General features: G+C 44.3%; 2 pseudogenes; both read right to left on the reverse strand.

Annotated features, from left to right (window-relative positions):
- Window positions 1-1,460: 1,460 nt before the first annotated feature.
- LOC142559741 (guanine nucleotide-binding protein G(q) subunit alpha pseudogene) lies at window positions 1,461-9,914 on the reverse strand (annotated as a pseudogene).
- A 198-nt stretch (window positions 9,915-10,112) lies between these two features.
- On the reverse strand, window positions 10,113-13,327 carry LOC142559739 (uncharacterized; annotated as a pseudogene).
- Window positions 13,328-13,974: the final 647 nt, after the last annotated feature.

Raw genomic sequence — 13,974 nt, forward strand, 5'->3', positions numbered from 1 at the left:
TGGCCTGAAAAGTGGAAGTGGACGTTGTATCTTCTGCTCCACAAAACCTATCATGTTTATATAAGGCCACCAATCTGTTTAGAAAGACTCGCCGAGGATGCGAGAGTTCCCCACCTGCGACAAGTTGTTTTTTCACCCACTTTCATTTCCATTAATTGATTGTTTATTTCATTTATTAAGCACAAGTAATTTCCCCTGTGTTGTCCTTGGTGTCAGTGTTTGTTGGCTTCTTTTGATACGACTAATAAAAATCGGGCCCCTCAGATAACCCTCTTTCTTCTCGTTTTTTACACAGCGAGGGTCTCGAATCCGGCAAAATTGATGCCTCCAGGTAGCATGCGTGGGCTTACTGACCGGTTGCCTTCACCCAGAAAGATCACATTCTCGCAACGCCTGCAGCAGAAAGGATGTTCCACATCCACCGACAAGGTTTGTGAGTGGTGGTGTTGGCTAAAACTCCCAGGGAACTAAGAAACATAAGTACCCAAGAAAGTGAATGGGGAAATGGCACCGCGATAGCTCAATTGGTAGAGCATTGCATGTGTAATGCGAAGGTTGTGGTATCGTTCCCCACCTGCAGCAAGTTAATTCATAGTTTATTTCATTTATTAAGCACAAGTAATTTCCCCTATGTTATCCTTGGTGTCAGTGTTTGTTGGCTTCTTATGAAAGTGTACATAGGGCAGACAGGCAGATGCCTCAATGACAGGTTAAGGGAATATAAGCAAAATTGTGTTGTCTGGATGGGCATGTATCCATACACTATGATGATTGAGGATGTAAACCACTGTTTAAGGAATGTTGCATCATGTTTAGAAATACAGATGATATGCGGGAAACTGTAGAAGCGAGCTGGATTGCAGAAGAAGGTGCTAACTATGCCATCATCCCATCGATTACCCTGAGCAGAAGAGAAACAGCCTAGCTGGAAAATGCTGGATTGCGCATGCAATCATTTCTACTTGTTTTGTTAGTATAAGTACTATGCTCTTCCAAAATAAAATCGGTTGATAGTTAGCAAATCTCCTGTCTTTCTCATCCGTGTGAACAGAAATGCGACCTCAATTAATTCCCAATGCTGATCCACTTTGATCAGAGTATTTTTAATTGTTGCGGCACAGAGAAAATCAACGGCCGTGGAGGCCATAGGGGCCAAGTGGTTATTGTGTAGCCCACATATAGTGATCGTACGCAACGATTTAGCCATAAGCTGTGCACCGACATAAAACGATGCAGGATACAAGCGACAGAGACAATTTTTTGGTCTGTTTGTGCCAATAATTTCTTTCTTTTGCCTGTTAAGGTGCAACCGGGAAAACATTGCACAATATGAATGATGAGGAGCAAAACTATCGATCGATACTCCTTGATCAGAACAAATATGACTGAACTAGCCCTTAAAATATATACTTTTGTTTCTGTCCACATGCAATGTAAAATAAATGAGTGGGGAAACCATCCACAATTAAACTTGTTTTATTATACATGGGAAACAGTTCGACTCGTGAGTGCGACAGACAGACAACATCGTGGTGGTTTGGTATAGTGCAATACAGCACTCGAGTAACGCTGTTGATTTGCCTGCTTGGCATAACAGGCAAAATATATATAGACATCCACCAATCTCTGCTACTACATTTCGTTCAGGGATGCACCAACCAGTGTGACCAACATCCCTCGTTATTCGGAAATGGTGACGTACCAGTCGATGGAAACACTTCTCCCATCAGCTTATGCGCATCATACAATGAGGTGGTTTCATATGGTTATGGCCAAAACTAAACCACAGAAGCAGTTTCATTCATTCGAATTGCTTAACATTCAGTTCCAGTGGCACACGTAGCCAGAAACTTTTTCCAAGCGGGGGGGAGGGGGAGGCAGGCATGTGACCATTGCCTGGTGTGCCGCCCACTGGCTATGCCACTGTTCAGTTCAAGCCAGCTAGCAGCTAGCAGGCGTACGAACTACACGGCCGGCTCAAGCGAATATAAGTAGGGTCGTCGAGTGGCGATGTTTTCGCTCAGCAACCAATCGCAAAACCAAGTTTTGTTGGTGACGGCGGTATGAAAGCCCGTCACACAGGCTGTGATGACTCGTGGGTCACGTCGTCATGCAGCGACATAAGAGAGTTATAGCGTGTCCGGTACCTGGGTAAAAACAAGCGGACTGGGCATTTTACTCGTTTTACCAGGTGAGTGGAGATGCAAACATGAATGGCCTACATGGTGCCACCACCTGGTGGTGCAGAGCCACGGCCGAGAACATATGTGCACCACAGTGAAAATTGATAAATGCCCCCTCAACACATTTGTTACACACATACCTACCAGCTCAGAACAACAAGCATGGAATCACAATATATATATATATATATTTGCCTGCTTGGCATAACAGGCAAAATATATATAGACATCCACCAATCTCTGCTACTACATTTCGTTCAGGGATGCGCCGACCAGTGTGACCAGCATCCCTCGTTATTCGGAAATGGTGACGTACCAGTCGATGGAAACGCTTCTCCCATCAGCTTGTGCGCATCATACAATGAGGTGCATTCGTATGGTTATGGCCAAAACTAAACCACAGAAACAGTCCTTATAGGTTATTTCAACTGCCACATAACTGAGCTAGATGGCTACGAAAAGAATTCAACTTGCCACTGCAAGCTAGTTATAAACAGTGCAACCTACACATAGTCAATCTGCACCCTACTTGCAACGGAACGTACACATGGTCACGTAGTTAAGCAAGTCCACTATTAACTATGTTCTGTACAATGACAAGGCAACACAACAACACATGCAAACACCTAGATGAAGAAAAATAACTGTGGAAGTGACCGTAATAGAATTATAACACACTTAAAGGGGAATCAACCTCATAAAGGACACTGTGATTATGCCCACCAAAACACAATGGAAAGTGAAGATGATGAGCAAAACGAGAACAAGGTGAAAGCAGGAGCCAACGTTTCAACAAGTGGACTTGTCTTCTTCAAGGCGACATATGGTTTCCTCGCCACTGCATATGTAGGTGGGGTTCTTCTAAAGGGGAGAGGGCGTAAGGCGGGCTGGTGCGGCGACGAGCGAAGGTGTGTTAGCGGCGAGGGTGTCAAATTGAGAATTGAGTGCTGTGCACAAGGCCAGGGACACGGCCGTCTGTCAATCATGTGTCAACGGCCGTGTCAGCCGGCATGTCTGGTGGTCATGGGCTGCCATGTCTCTGGAAAAAAAAAATAAAAGAAAATATTGAAGTGGAATTATTAAATAAAAGAAAAAAAAGGAGAAAGAACACAGGGGAAAAAAAAAGAAAAGAAACAATATACCAGTGAAACGGGACAATCAACAAATGCCAGATTAAACGGACATCGTGCAGACACAGCTAAAAAGCTTGACAAAGCCATCGCCGAGCATTGCAACCAACCAGGTCATAACTTTGATGAACTTAGACTCTACACCTTACAGACAAATTTCCATTTTGAACGAGAAAGAAAATACAGAGAATCATACCTCATGTATAAGTTCAACACATTGCAACCAATAGGCATAAATGTTTCAAAGGGAGCTTTAGAATCTATTTGCTATGCTAAATCTCAAGCTATAAGCAACAACACTTAGTTTGGTTGCTTAGTGCTTTTTACTTTCGTTTTTTTTTTTCTTTTATCTATTTATTCTATTTCAATATTTTCTTTTAAATTTCTTCTTTTCCGTTTTTTTTTTTCTTTTTACGAGCACCGGTTTCTGCCGCTCCTTCTATTATCTCTTTCAGAGACACAACAGACACGATAGAGACACGGCGGCTGACACACAGCCGTTGACACATGATTGACAGACGGCCGTGTCCCTGGCCTTGTGCCCACCACTCCTTTATTCTCAATTCGTCACCCTCGCCGCTAGCATACCTTCGCTCGTTGCCGCACCTACCCGCTTTATGCCCTCTCCCCTTCAGAAGAACCCCACCTATACATACTGTGGCGAGGAAAGCATATGTCACCTTGAAGAAGACAAGTCCACTTGTCGAAATGGCTCCTGCTTTCACCTTATTCTCGTTTTGCTAATCGTGTTGAATTTCCATCTCCCACCTTCCCCTGTTCTCAATGGAAAGTGAAAGAAGACCAACAACTTGAAGTATTTGCTAGATATTTTGAGCTACCAATAGAAGCATCACTGACTTATTAAGAATTCACAGAAATGTGTGCATCAATAGCTCATGAAATCATTAGAAGAATGACTGGAAGGAAATGATCTAGGACGTCACCGTGGTTCGACAAGGAGCTGAAAACTGTGATATAAAACTAACAGACACTCTCCAGACAACATTGCCAAACGCCCAAGAGAGCACAACCTTAATAGATGGCATCTAGGAACAATATCTGACACAAAAAGAACGAGACAAAATATTGGCTACAAAAAGCACGGACAAAGTATTTAAGCAGCAAGAACATGTAACAGAGGGGTGACAACACTACAGCCAGTAGTTCTGGGCCTATATACAGATCCTGTAACCATGGGATGACCTACACAAGGCTGTTACATTCATGACAAGTGAGGGATGTACTTTCCACATAAAAGAAGATATATAACAATACATAATGCACTACTTTGAAACCATACAAGCCAACTGCATGACACCACTGCACCGGCCCGCAAACAACACAATGAAACACGCCACCACTAAGTGAGATTATATGCCGGGAGAATTCATTGGCAGAATTAAAACAACGCATCGGAGACTTAAAGAACCAGAAAGCATCAGCACCCCCCCCCCTGATGATATTCCATTTCAATTTCTCAAAGCTTTACAAGAAAAAGTAAGAGAAATGCTACTCAACTGTTTGAATAACATCTTTGCGATACATGATATACCAGAAGCATGGAAAGATACCCAAATACAACTAATTCACAAAGGCAAAGCAGAAAACGATATCAATGCTTATCACCCAATAGGTGTGCTCAGCAACATCTTAAAGCTCTTCAATACAATTAAACCACAATTACAAAACTATTGTGAAAAAAAATATTATACCGCGAATCATAAAGTGGCTTCTGCCCACAAAGAAGGACAAGTGATCACATTTTTACTCTCACCCAAACAATCGAGAAGTACAAAGAAAAATCGCAACTCAATCTGGCCTTCCTAGATCTAGAAAAAGCCTACGACTCTATACCATATCCCAAGCTATGGGAAGAGCTTCAAAACATGAAATTGCACCAGGAATTTATTGGATTACTGAAAGCACTTTATAAAGAATGCACAGCAGTATATGAAGTCCGCGGACTTAAATTTCAAAAAGTGAACCTAGAAGCTGGATTGAAACAGGGATGTCCTTTATCATCGACCTTATCTGATATCTATCTATCTATCTATCTATCTATCTATCTATCTATCTATCTATCTATCTATCTATCTATCTATCTATCTATCTATCTATCTATCTATCTATCTATCTATCTATCTATCTATCTATCTATCTATCTATCTATCTATCTATCTATCTATCTATCTATCTATCTATCTATCTATCTATCTAACTAACTAACTAACTAACTAACTAACTAACTAACTAACTAAACGACAAAGGGCCTGGATTAAGACTCTCCACTATAACAACAGACCATCAAGAGGTGTACACAAAAATCTCATGCTTGGCATTCACAGACAATGTTGTGCTTCTGGCTGAATCGGCAGCAGAAAGAAACGATGAACTAATGGAAATTAAAGTTTATTTATTTACTTTATTTCATTTATTAAGCACAAATAATTTCCCCTATGTTCTTCTTGGTGTCAGTGCTTGTTGGCTTCTTATGATATGACTAATAAAAATCGGGACCCTCGGTTAACCCCCTTTCTTCTCATTTATTACATAACGAGGGTCTCGAATCCGGCTACATTGATGCCTTCAGGTAGCATATATGGGTTTATTGACCAGTTGCCTTCACCCAAAAAGATCACGTTCTCGTGACGCCTGCGGCAAAAAGGACGTTCCACTTCCGCCGCCAAGGTCTGTAAGTGGTGGCGCTGGCTAACACTCCCAGGGTTCTACTAGGACACATAAGTACCCAAGAAAGTGGATGGGAAAACAGAGCCGCCGTAGCTCAATTGGTAGAGCATCGCACGCGAAATGTGAAGGTTGTGGGTTCGGTTCCCACCTGCGGCAAGTTGTTTTTTCATCCACTTTATTTTCCATTAATTCATCGTTTCTTTATTTCATTTATTAAGCACAAGTAATTTCCCCTATGTTCTCCTTGGTGTCAGTGTTTGTTGGCTTCTTATGATATGACTAATAAAAATCGGGACCCTCAGTTAACCCCCTTTCTTCTCGTTTGTGACTGAAATATCACACAAAAAAGACCATTTTTATAAACAAACTGAATCGATGACCAAAAAATATTGAACCATCTAAAAGGTTGAGTACGGCACCTATATCCTGATAGTCGTACAACCCTTGTTCAGTGAGTCGCACACTGTGGGAAACACTGGCAGAGACCAAAGCTTGCTCGCAGGCTACGAGATGCGAAGATAATGCAATAATGCTGCTCAGTTTATAGACATTCATAGAACAATTATGTTATTTAGTATATTGTATATCATTTCATAAGAAGCCAACAAACAAAGACACCAAGGACAACATAGGGAAATTACTTGTACTTACTAATTGAATTTAAAAAATGATAAATTAATGGCAATGAAAGTGGATGAATAAACAACTTGCTGCAGGTGGGGAACGATCCCATGTCTTCGCATTACGCATGCGAACATCGCACACATAATGATATATCAAAAATAATGATATGATTAACAAAAATCAGGCCCCTTGGTTAACCCCCTTTCTTCTCGTTTAGTATATCGCATGAAACTCTATGGTTCAGTTATTGACACCAAACTTGGCTTGGCTAGTCCTGGCACAGCGTTTCTTGCGAAACTACGGTGTACAGTCTAGTGGAACCGGGTGCTCTTTTTGCATAACTGTGGTGAAATTCCACGGTGCACGAACAGAAAACCGACATGAACTGTGTGAGACAGCAAAAAACTATATACATTTAACTGTGGCGTTGAAACACCTGCCCTATGTTAAAAGAGACTAGGAACTTTTTACTTACTAACCAGACAAACACAGCTAATACTACAGTATTTAGGAGGAAGCTTCAGCTCGGGTGCTCCTAAGTACATGAAAAAGGAGAATTCGTTTTCTCGGCAACCACTGCACCAAATCTGACGAGCTTTGGTGCATTTAAAAGAATAACTTAAAATCTAGTGACTGTTGGTTTCGAATATTTTATTTAGGTCGTCAATTTTTTGTTACAAATTGGCAAAAATCGCAAATTTTTAGAAAATGACACTATCAAGTTTATAACTCCATAATTCATGAAAAATGATATCGCAATTATGTGAATTGCATTAATAGTACAATAAAGCGGACAAAATGCATATGTTGCACATAAGTCTGAAAAAATTTAGTGATATGAAAATACAGCTTTTGTAAAACCCTTGTACACAACATAACGAATTCACGTAAGGTATCAATTGACATATCGAATTTGTCCACTTTGAATAATCTAATGGGTGCCGTTTACATAACTGCAATTTGTTCTTGATGCAGAGCTATTAATTTGTCAATTTCGTGCTTCTATTTTGTTTGAACTTTCATATATTTGAAAGTTATTTTCAGGCCCTAAATCAATATTCTGCTACCAACAGTCACTAGAATTTAACTTTCTCTCTCAAGTGCAACACATTTCATTAAAATTGCTCCAGGGGTTATCTTTGAAAGGCATTTCTGTGTTTTACATGTATTTGAATAGGTCGCATTAGAGTTGGGCTCAAGATATGTTACTGGTATAAATTTTCAATGGCACTCGCCCGTCCTTTTGGACAGCAACACAAGGTGCTGGCAACACACACACACACACGGTGGCCACGCCAGTGGCACAGCAGGGCACACGTTCTCCAGTGGGATCACACGCCAAATAAATAAACATGCAAAAACTGTCTCAAGATAAACTGTAGCATACAAAAAATTTTCTACCGGTAGTGTCTATGCCAGAAATATGGTACGTCAAAAGTGATATCAGTTGAAGGGCGCGTGCATTCTGGTGTTTAGGCGTTGGAGAAGACAACATAAACACGCCGGACAAGTTAAAGAACACGTTTAGGTTGATCACTCAAGACATTGACATATCCTACATCGAAACAATGCGGCAGATGACAGACGGCCTTTACTAATCAACGTGGCAGATGAAACTGAGAGATGAGAAAGATTTCACAGCTGGCGTTCTCAGCTTCCCTCAAAAAGCGCCACAACCTAATCAAGTGTTGAAAATCATGGAGATGGGCGCGGAACGCACTAAACAGAGTGAAGTCTTTATGACGCAGTGAATGTCTAGTGCACACTGTTGGTTGTAACGAGAAACAGGAAAACAGCAATCACAAGGTTGTCAGTCGTTTTTCTAAGCACTGTGCACTCTCGGGAAGAACGCCGACGCGGCCGCGTGTCGAAACAGACGCCCTCGATTATGAGCGCCGTCAACGAGCGCATTCCTGAACGGTCGATCCTTCCACTGGCGCGCTGAATCAAGCCGGCGATGACTCCAGGGAGGGCTCTTGTCAGGCGGGCAACTGGAAAGCGGCGGTTGCCGCCGCGTTGCTGGCCGTGGACGCGTCCGATGGCTGCCGGCCCCTCGTAGGGCATGAGCGAAGGCAGGCGATCTCGCGCAGCGTGGGCAACACGTACTTGACGTCGTCCGTGTCGATTGCGCACGTGAAAAAGTAGTAGACGGGCCGTTCGGGCTTGAGCTCGGCGAACGAGCGGCGCAGGAACTCGCGCGCCGCCTTGGCGTCGCCCGGTGGGCCCCGGTAAGCTGAGAAATAGGCGCCCAGCGGCGAGCGCCTGATCTTCTGCTCGAGCAAGTCCTTCTTATTCAGCAGCAGCAGAAGATGCGACTCGGCGAACCACGGGCTGGACACGATCGTGCTGAAGAGAGCGCGCGCGCGGTTCATCTTGTCCGGGTCATCGTAGTCAGACAGTGGGGCCACGAATATCACGGCACTCACATCCTCGAAGCAGTGGATCCACTTCTTGGGCTCTGAGCGCTGCTCTCCCACATCGACCAGCCGCACGGGATGATCGTCCAGCTGGAACGCGTACTCGAGCACCCCGCGCGACGGTGCGCGCACGCGCAGGTAGTCTTCGCGCGACGGCACGTAACCAGGTCGCGTGACGCGCTGCACGTCTGGCAGGAACGGAGGCAGGCCACCGTACTCGGCACGGCGCGCGTAACACTCGCGCACACCTGCGTCCTCCCAGAGGCGCCTCAGCGCCTCCGACACGGGCTCCGTGAGCGGCGGCTCGAGCGTCTCGCAGCGCACGCTGGCCAACATCATGGCGCTCTCGGCGTTCGACGGGTTACTGTACGCGATTCCCAGCGCGTCCATGGCGCGCACGATGCGCTGCATGGCGCCTAGCAGAGCCTGGTAGACGCTGCGCACGTGCTCGGCGCGGTCCTCTCGCGCATCTCCCTCCTGTATGAGGCGGATCTGCTTGAGAAATGTCGTCTTTCCCGCCTCTTCGGGCCCTAGCAGCAGGAATTTGGATTCGCGGTTGGCCTCGAAGCGTTCGCGGCTCAGCTGCCGCTCGATCTCTTCGTTCACCCGCCGCTGGAGCTTGGCCTCCTCGCTGAGACAGCAGGACACAGGAGGAGCCATGGCCGCGACCAACAAGTGGTCCGAGGCCCATGGGTCGATCACCCGACTTCCCCAAAATATCCCTATGGTTGTGTAAACACACCCGGGGGCGAGGGGGGGAGCCTTTCGAAAAAAAGATTTTGCGCTTACCGCTGCACTGTTCTTGCTTAAGTTTTGCAGAAGGATCGCATTTTGGAGTCTTCGCCGTTCAGTGTAACAGTTATCATAGTTAATTGCCTGGTTTTTTTTAATAAAGAAAGTGTTAATTTGCCTTCACTTATGGGGATGCGAGCTGTTGCCGCGACCATAGAATTTAGAGGGAAATCTGGCGCCACCGTCCATAGAGGGATGCATAGAGTTTCTCACAACATTGATGGTGAGAAACTCAATGGGAAACTATGGATGGATGGATGGATGAGGCTCAACCCATAGAGTTTCTATGGCTCAACCCATAGAGTTTCCTACAAAAATTAATAATAATATTTGGGGTTTTACGTGCCAAAACCACTTTCTGATTATGAGGCACGCCGTAGTGGAGGACTCCGGAAATTTTGACCACCTGGGGTTCTTTAACGTGCACCTAAATCTAAGCACACGGGTGTTTTCGCATTTCGCCCCCATCGAAATGCGGCCGCCGTGGCCGGGATTCGATCCCGCGACCTCGTGCTCAGCAGCCCAACACCATAGCCACTGAGCAACCACGGCGGGTTCCTACAAAAATTAGGAAACTCTATGGCTCAACCATAGAGTTTCTCACTATAATACCTAGAGGGAAATCTGGCGCCACCGTCTATGGGAGTTTCTTAAGGGGGCACCGTGCCGTCATGGGAATGACGGTATATGTGTCTGCGAGGCTCGTGTTGGCTGGTGTTGTAAAAGGCTTCGTCTAAAACGTGGATATGGCTACATAAATAACGCGTTCTCAAAGTAAAATCTTAATGAAATGTTTCCATTCACGCATATTACATCTTTACTCACCCGCACTGCATCACCAAGCGAAGAAAAGCAAGAACAGACGACCAACTGTTTCAGAGCGAGCGCTAACCTTGTCGTCTGTCTTCCAACTTTAGCGGCCCGCTGATATTTTTTACGTAACGTATAGTCGTACACGCAATAACAAGTTTTCATAGTTAAACAAAACATGTTTTCGCGTAATAATAAAGCTAAAACAGCTTTTTACGCGCTGTTTTAGCAGAAAATGAATCATTGTGACAGACTGAACGGTACTTGCCAGGCGCGTCTTCAAGGTGTCCTGTCTCTCCGAGAACGATGTCAATCCGAAGTCACAATATACCGGCATTCCCATGCATACCACAGCGCAGCAGCGCCAGATTTCCCTCTAGGTAATAGTGAGAAACTCTATGGGCTCAACCCTTTGAATCTATGGATGGTTGGATGGAAGGTAGAAGCGTCCCCTTTGAAACGGGGTGATGGCAGTTGCCACCATGCTCAGATTTTTATTTCGCCTTTTATTTTTATCTGTGTTGTGTGTTATTGAATTTCTCAATTTTCTTTATATACGTCTTCCTACCCTTTTAACCTTATGTCACCTCTCTGCTTTTGAGCCACCAATCGCCTTTTGCTAATTTCCACCGCGGCGGCGGTGGTGCGCGCCACCTAGCCTTGAATGGTACTATATGCATGTGTACCTATGTATTTACTCCTTTACTTCTGCGTTGATATTATCCACCAATCAGATAGCCTCTGCTTAGTTATTTCTACCTGATCAAAGTCTATTTTACTTTCACTGTCTTTAAAATCCACAGCTTTGAATAGTCCCCGTTACATTCAACTGTAGGGTGAAGTTGTTTGCAAGCAAGCATCAGGTGTTCAGCCGTTTCCTCCTCCTCTCTAAATGCACCGCACAACAAATCTATCTCCTGCTATCTGGCTCGGTACGTTTTAGTCCGCAGTACACCTGTCCTGGCTTCAAACAACAATGAGCTTCCCTTACAGTTATCGTAAATATTTTCTTTGGCTATTTCTTGCTTAAACATCCTGTATGTCTTTAATGCTGACTTGGTTTGAATCTCTGTTTTCCACATACCCCTCTCTGTCTCCTTAACCTTTTTCTTGACGGATGATTCCTTACCTGTCCCCCCACTGCTGCCCAAGTATTTGCTTGTCAATTTTCTAGTTCGCTTCCTCTACCTTATGTCAACATTCCTCGTGTATAAGTAACTGAAAACCTTCCTAGCCCACCGCATTTCCCCTATTTTTCTCAGTTGCTCCTCAAATGCTACCTTGCTACTAGCCTCTCTGCCCTCAAAAGAAGACCATCCCAGATCCCCCAGCAACCCAACATTTGGTGTCTTGCCATGTGCTCCCGGAGCAAGCCTACCCACACCACGTTGCCTAGTTTCCATCTGTGCCCAGGTCTCTGCTCTCATACATAGAACTGCATTGGCAAAAGTCAGGCCCAGAACCATTACCCCCTTCCATATCCCTCGTACTACGTACCTCGTACCTATTGTAGTTCCACAGTGCCCTACTCTTCATAATCGCTGCACTTCGGTTGCCCTTAGTCATTAGATATTTTTCATACTCTGTCATATACTCAATGCCATTATTTATCCACACCCCAAGGTACTTGTATTTATCGACTATCTCCAGCGTGGCCTCCTGTATGTTATGCTCGCCGCAAATGTTATCATTAAAAATCATGATCGCCGTTTTTTCCTTGCTAAACTTCAAGCCTAATCTGTCTCCTTCTGTACCACATATGTCCATCAATCCCTGCAGATCTTCTGTATTGTCAGCCATTAATACAATATCATCCGCATACAGCAGTCCTGGTAATGACTGTTCAATCAATTTTCCTTGTTGGAAAAATGATAGGTTGAAGCCGAGTCCGCTTTGCTGAATTTTGGCCTCTATTCCTTGTAGGTACAGCACAAACATTGGAGGTGACAATAATGGACACCCCTGCCTAAGCCCCCGCCAAATCGTTACAGGCTCCGAAACCAGCTTTTTCCATTGTATAATCACCCGGTTACATTTATAGATATCTTTTAAGAAATTGGTTACTCCATCTTGCACTCCTAAAGTTTCCAGAATGCCCCACAAGCCCTCTTAACTTTCTTCAGTTCCTTCACTACGCCGAGCGAGTCAGTGTAGATGCCAAAGGGAGACCTAAAGTGAAACACTAAATGAGTTCAGAAAGCACACTACCATAGGCTCCCTTGATATCCAAGAAAGCCAGCCATAGGAGTCCGTGTTCCTTTTCAGCTATTTCAATGCACTGTGTGAGTGAGAACAGATTGTCTTCTAGCTTCCTATGCTTCCGGAAGCCATTTTGTAGCTCTCCAAGCACCCCCTCGTTCTCTACCCATGCCTGCAGTCTCTCCTCTTTAATCTATAATTTATAAGCTTTCCTGTAAACCACTGACGTCACTGTTATAGGCCCGTAGTTATTTATGTCAGCTTTGTCCCACTTTCCCTTATATATCATTCTCATCCTACTTGGCCTCCATTCGTCAGGTACTTTACCATCCATACGCATTTTGCTCACTACCTACCTTAATTCGTTCTTAGATTTCGGGCCCAATTTCTTTATTAACATAATTGGAATACCATCTGGGCCTGCCTATGTGCTACTTGGTACCCTCTTCTCAGCCCTTTCCCACTCTCTTTGTCCAGGCAAAAGCAGTGGATTGACCGGGCTATCCCTCTTTGACATATTGCATGTACCATTTCTCTGTTCTGTAAATTTTTCCCTCATCATGGTTCCTATATGCTCCATTGCCTCCTCTCCTTCCGAGTACCTTGAGCTGTTACTATATACCTCTGCTCTAGGCTTGTTCTATTACCTAAGGAGTTCAGATGTTGCCAGAATTTCCTAGCTGCCTGTTTACCTTTTTTATTGCTTACTTCTGACAGCCATTGAGACCCTTTTGTCTTGATTTTGTCGTTGATCAAATAGGATGCTTCCCATCTGCATTTCATGTACTTTACCAATTTCCTTTCTGCTTCCGCTTCAGGTTCTCCCTTACTTTTGGAATACCTGTGTTCCCTGGTGGCTTCCTGACGTTTCTTTATGGCCTTCTTAACCTCTTCGTACCACCAGCTCTTGAGTTTTCGTATCCCTTGCTTTGTTTTCCTGACTCGCACCTTACCTAGCTCAAGCTCAAGTAGTCTCATTAACTTTGGTTAAGTCCAATCAGTTTCAGTACCCTCTGATATTTCCTCTTCAATTTGTTTAGCCGCTATTTCCACTTGCTCTTCTGAGTAAAAAATCCCATCTGGCATATCCTCACACCTCGTTCGTGCTTTAGTTTCCCTCTTAAAACTCAA

This window comes from Dermacentor variabilis, chromosome 10 (genome assembly GCF_050947875.1).
Source record: "Dermacentor variabilis isolate Ectoservices chromosome 10, ASM5094787v1, whole genome shotgun sequence".
Classification (NCBI taxonomy): domain Eukaryota; kingdom Metazoa; phylum Arthropoda; class Arachnida; order Ixodida; family Ixodidae; genus Dermacentor; species Dermacentor variabilis.